The sequence below is a fragment of the Callospermophilus lateralis genome, chromosome 15 (assembly GCF_048772815.1).
Source record: "Callospermophilus lateralis isolate mCalLat2 chromosome 15, mCalLat2.hap1, whole genome shotgun sequence".
NCBI classification, from domain to species: Eukaryota; Metazoa; Chordata; class Mammalia; order Rodentia; family Sciuridae; genus Callospermophilus; species Callospermophilus lateralis.
Window position 1 is genome coordinate 78,668,343 of NC_135319.1, and position 5,911 is coordinate 78,674,253.

General features: G+C 44.4%; 1 long non-coding RNA gene across 1 annotated transcript; it reads right to left on the reverse strand.

Moving 5' to 3' along the window:
- Window positions 1-904: 904 nt before the first annotated feature.
- Window positions 905-5,473, reverse strand: LOC143381437 (uncharacterized). The gene is made up of 3 exons (XR_013088814.1): window positions 5,346-5,473; window positions 3,601-3,857; window positions 905-3,126 (listed from the first exon to the last, which is right to left on the reverse strand). It is a non-coding gene; the product is annotated as an uncharacterized LOC143381437 (long non-coding RNA).
- Window positions 5,474-5,911: the final 438 nt, after the last annotated feature.

A 5,911-nucleotide genomic window follows, 5' to 3' on the forward strand; every position in this document is an offset into this window, starting at 1 on the left:
TCCAGGAAGGTTTGCATGAGCTGCCTAGCCCATTTCTGGTAGAGGGAAGATAAGGTTAAGTAGCAATCAATAACTGATAATAAACCTTCAGAGTGAGAGTAAGTCAGAAGAAAACCCCATCCCTCCACACCTTCTGTTGGGAGACCACTCTGTCTCCAAGGATCCCTGATATTTCTGCATATCTTATAGGCCGTAGCACTGACCACCTTCATCCTGAGCTATTTTCCCTAGGATGTTTGTCAATGACCAGCCTTAGAAGATAGTTTTTCCCTCCAAAGCAAAGAACAGATTTGCTTAGTCTTGGAAAATGGAAATAGTGTCTCCCTTTACAGCAAAGGGCTTGTAGGCCTACTGTCCAGTATAACAAAGATGGCATCTCCTTGTGGCACCACAGGAGGACAGATTCAACTTGTTCACTAAACCCCAGATTTCTTTCCCATAAAAAAACTTATTTTTGTGTATTATTTGAATTCCTTCATGTCACTCGATGGGAATTAGAGGTTGGGAACTGACTTGAATGCTGATATTCTGGCTACTGCTATTGCTGCAAGTAATAAGCTTTCCTTTGTTTCTGACCTGGGAATCTTAAATCTTCCTCCAGCATCCGGAAAGGGGAAATGGTGGCAGACTAACTGGTAGTAAAATGCCCTTCCCTGTTTTTGACATTCTCTGCCCCAGGGGACGGCAAGGAATGTTGTCTCCCAGCTGAGCAGGGCAGGAATGAGGGAAGGGCCTAGAGGAATTGTCATAACAGGTCAACCCTTGTGTGGATTTGGAGCTTATGTTGACTTCCTGTAGCTGCTATAACAAATTATGCCAAACTGGGGACTCAAATCAACAGAAATTTATTTTCTGACAGTTCTGGAGGCCAGAAGTCTAAAATCAAGGTGTTAGCAGGTGTGGTTCCCTGCAAAGGCTCTAGAGGAGAGTCGTTCCTTGTCTCTTCAAACTCCGGGCGGGTGGCTTTCAGCAGCCCTTGACTCTCGGCTTCTTTACTCTGACCTCTGCCTCTTCTGCTTCTTGTGTTTCTCCTCTGTTGGTCCTTCATGGTAACACTTAATGTTGGATTGAAGATTCACCCAGACTATCCAGATCCTCATCTCAAGGTCCTTTACCTTAATTATATGAGCAGAACCTCTTCCAAATAAGGTGACATTCCTAGATTAGGGAATCAAGTGGTGAGCATATCTTGTCTACCATTCAGTCTGCCACAAGGTCCCCAATTCATATAACCTGGGTGGTCAAAATAACCCTAAGCCATTCAATTAAACTAGAGTCGAGTCTCTAAGTATTAGGCAGAAACCAGCACAAAATTTTTTGGGGGGGCGGGGGGAAAGAGGGGAATGTATGTGACTCCAAGCTAGCCCCAAACAAGTTCTGCAAATGATTTCCCAAGGAAAATAAGCAGGCAGGTCGTGATAAAACAAATTTAAACACTCACAAGAAAACAAGGCCCAAGGAGAGAAAAAACGGTAGGAAAAGATATCTGTGGGCAGTTCAAGGCATACAGGTGTTGCACTATAACTAAAATACTAGATCCTATAACTATTAGGGTTTTTATCCAGGGCTTGATGGTTCTCTAGAGGTCTCAGGGGTGGTTGAAAATCCCCTGGAGTTTTATGCAAAAGTAGCAGGCATGGAATATGTACACTTTCCTTGAGAGAACTCATAGATTTCATCAGACTTTTAAAAATAATACTTAGCACAAAAAAGAGTCTTAAGACTATTCTAGGCCTACCATGTACCAAGGAAAAGCTAAAAGAGTTTTGGAAGCTGTTAAAGATTGTTGGGCTACTGTATTATAGGAAGAGCATTTAAAGCATGGAAAAATAAGATGTTATAAAAATTTAAATTATGACTCCTCTTATTACGAAGATTCCCTACTAGGAATGGGTTTCTCAGTACTGTGGAAGTAATAAGAATACCACTGGGTATTTTCAGAACACTAACACTATCCTTCTTGGAGTTTACATAAAACTGTTGTAAAGATTGTTGGTTATGGAAAGGATGAAAAAAGAAATAGTTCACATTCTAAAGGAATTTCTATTTGAAAACTGATAGATGGAATCAACCCTTGAGAAGATGCTAAAATAGTGCTGCTCATCCACACCAGGATCATTCTTTTGCTTTCCCTGCCTTCCCTCCCTTTCATCATTTTATCTTCTGTCCCTCCTCAGAGTAAAGGTTTACCACCATGAAGTCTTTCCTAGATTCTTGAGCCAGTGTACTCTTCCCCAACCCCTTTGAATGTCTATGCATTTCAGAATTTTATTCATAATCTAGCAAAAATTTGTTTAGCCTAAATGACCAAATTCAGCATTTGTATTAATTCAGAACTTCCTTGGTGGCAAGAAAAAGTCCACTTGAACTAACTGAAGCAAAGGAAGGAAAGGAGGGAGAGAAAGAGAGAGGAAGGGAGAGTTTATTCAATCTCTGAATCGAACAATGGGAAGAACAAAACAGGGTAGACTTGACCTTCAGGCATCAGGAGTTAAGAGCTGTCTGGATGCTCTCTGAGCCTGTCGTCCCCACTTCGGACTCACGGCTCATTCTTTCCAGCTCATGATGGAGAAAATGTCTGCTGCAGCAGCTCCACGGTCTCAGAGGAGAAAAGAATCGCTCTCTTCCAGATTCATTGTTTAAAATCTCAAGGAAGGACTCTTCCTGGCCTGGTTTTGCTCACCCTTGACCCAATCACTGTGTCTGGGGGAGCTAAAGTTCACCCATTAGTCCCCTCTGAATCACATGTACTCTCCTGTGACCAGGAAAGATGTCTTTTCTAGAAAGAAGGGAGAAAAGGATGGCTAGATCAGCAGCAAGGCAGACCTGCAGGGACGCACCAGGTTCTACACTGATTAGTGTGAGTCTGCCTTTGTAGTTTCTCTCTCTGATTACAGTAGCTCTTTAGAGTGAACGTCTTATTTTACAAGAGAAGTCAAACATTGCTTGCTACACACATACCTTTTTCTCTAAGAAATTCCCCATGCAGGAACCTATGCTGACCAGGAACCTATTTTGAACCCATTAATAGTGACCTTTTGCCTTCATTTCAGCTGATGATCAAAGTGGGCATCCATCAGACTCAAGGGTAATCAATCTTCTTCTGGTTGGCTCTTGACCTGTGACCTGATGCAAATAGATGAGCTGATTAATTGGTCATATCTCTCTCTCTCTCTCTCTCTCTCTCTCTCTCTCTCTCTCTCTCTCTCTCATCTTCCTTCACTATCTCACTCAACAATTTGAACCAATAAAATAGAATAGTCAGTGGTGGAAGCTAACCTCAAATCTCATGATGTATAAAAGAGCATAATGGTCAGGTGCAATCTAGGTTATGGGAGAAAAAGCAAGAAATCAGAGGAATCAAATGAGGTGAGACCTGATAGAAGCAGATAGAGTTAGCTGGTCTTTCATATGGTGGTGCTTAAGGTGAAGATCCATGAACTCATTGGAAACACAGGGAGTACTTTGCTGGGTGTTGGGGACACTGCTGTGGACAAGATTAATACTTTTCTTGCAGCCTAACAGGAGTGTAGAGCTAAGTAAATAAACATTCAAACACACACATTTCCAGCAAATGGCTTGAAAGAGGAAGCGACCTACTATTGACATGCCTGGTGGGAGTCAAGAATCGTCTCCGGTTTCCGTTTTCTGAGCTCATGTGCCCTATTCTTGAATCTTCATGGAATTGTCCATATGATTCCTTACCTGAACTCACTTGCAGGCAAGAGTCAAAGCAAAATGCTGAGTTTCTTCTTACATTTCTTAGCACAATCAGCAGTCGAATATCAGCTTTTCAGTAGTGCAGGTTGAATATTGTCAAATGCTCACTCCCTGGAATCTTGGGAATAGGTGGTTTACTGAGATGGAAAGGGAAGAATTTTTAATTACATCTCTTTGCTGCATCAACCTGTAAGATTCGAAGGCCGTAGGATCCTTTTCATTCCATAGTCTTGGCCTGTTACCAATCCTAATTCTTGATCTACCTCAAATAGGCATTAAACAGATCAGGATTTTCACTGGGATGCACACCATGTGCCCAAGGTGGGAGAAGTTGAATTGAGATCGAACAAGAGGTCCGAGTGGGAGATGGCCCAGTGGCAGCGGAAGCACCTGGGAGAGGAAGGGGAGGGAAGAGTGCCCAGGCACAGGTGGTAGTAGACACTGTTACTTCTGCCTACCTTGCTCCTCTTCCCCATTCTCCTAGAAACAATTTTTTTTTAAAGATTCTTTTGGGAGCTGTCTTTTCCTAGCTCATAAAGTGCTTCAAAGTTGCTTTCTGTCACTTGCTGCCAAAAAGAATTAGGAAGGCTCCTCTTGGTCCCGTCTCCGCCTCAGGACCCATGCACTTAAGCTTAGGAAGCCTTGACACTGTAAGTGGAGAGTCCCCATGGGGTTAATAAGGGATTGGCTGCCTTGTGGACACCATCCATCTCGACTCTTACGCCCAAGGTGTGAATGTGAGGCCTGTGTAGGCAACATGTTGACATAAGAGATTAAGTTGCCCGGGGAAACTCTACTTAAGAGCCACCTTGATTGAAAGAACAAACTTAAAAAATACTAATAATAGTAATTATGAGTCATTTCCCTCACTAAGTTTTATCTTTTTATGAAGGTGACTTGAAAGCAAGAATCTCCCCTTTGTGTGTACACACTATGGGTCACGGCTTATGGCATTTCCTTGTTTGCTGTCTTTATTGCTCTCAAAAGAACAGAGCACTTACATTTTTCCTTGCTTAAGTCACAAATCCCTTATCAGTAGTTTCCTTTATTTGAGTCTCTATCTATTCTTAAAGACATCAGGGAACATTAAAACCAGCTTGTAACTTTGCTCACCACTAAGTGTCCACTCTTGCTGGTGCACTTCAGCCCAGCCCTGGTTTCCAAGTGTCTTTCTTTCTCTGACCTCACCTAGCATTTTTCATAAGAACAGGCTGTGAAGAGTGAGGCCCCCAGAAAGTCAGAAAAACACTCTGACATGCTGTCTGGCAAAATCTCTCAGGGACTGTGTGGAGTACAAAGTTCAACCTTCCTTCTAGCTGGAGTGAAAGAGCCCAGTGGTCAGGGATGGCCACTTGCTGCGTCTTGGACAGCCCTGCTGTGACCAGTAAAGGCTCCCTTCTGTAAAAATGGTGGTGCAGCAGGGAAATGCTTGTCTGGCCTCCCGGGTAACTCGCAGCCAGAGTCCCTCACCCGCTACTGGGTTGAGCCGGAAGTCCAAGAGGGAGTCTTTTCCAACTCGGGCCAGGGCCACACAAGGCCTGCAAAGCCATTGCAATGCTCCTCAAAGAGCATAGAGCAGCCATTGTCATGGAAAATTAGCCTGGGCAAAGTCCCAGCGAACATACCCTTGGACGCCATCCTGCTCTCCCTGCACAAGGGCAGGTAACAGATAAAGACTGCTCCGGCCCCTGCTTCTGGTCAGCAGCATGTTCCCAGTTCTTCCTCTGCCTCTCTTCAGGTCCCTCCTGTGCCCGATTCACTGATCACTACGTTTCTCCCAGTGGATGCCCAGGAGAGAAAGTCTCCCTGTGGCCACGGGGACAGGAAGAATCCAAAGAATGAATCCAGTAGCTGCGTATTTGCCAATGCTCCATTGAAACTGCACTGCGGTTTAGCAAACTGACTTGGCTCCCCTTCCAGGCTGGCCTCTCTCTGTCCAATGTGTGCTTTGCCTAAGATCACCCTTCGGCCGGATAACACAGAACAAGGGCACTGTCTGGATGTCCCCCTGAGGCCTTTCATTTGAAGCCAAGACCACTGACATGCTGCATAACACCTTCCCCAAACAGGACTTCAGCCTTCACTTCGTGCCTGTGGAGAACTCGGAACTTGCCAATAGTGGACACTCCTGGTGGAGCCAGGCAGGAGGCTGAAGCACGCTCAGGTCATGCCCTGGCAGTGAAAATAGCAG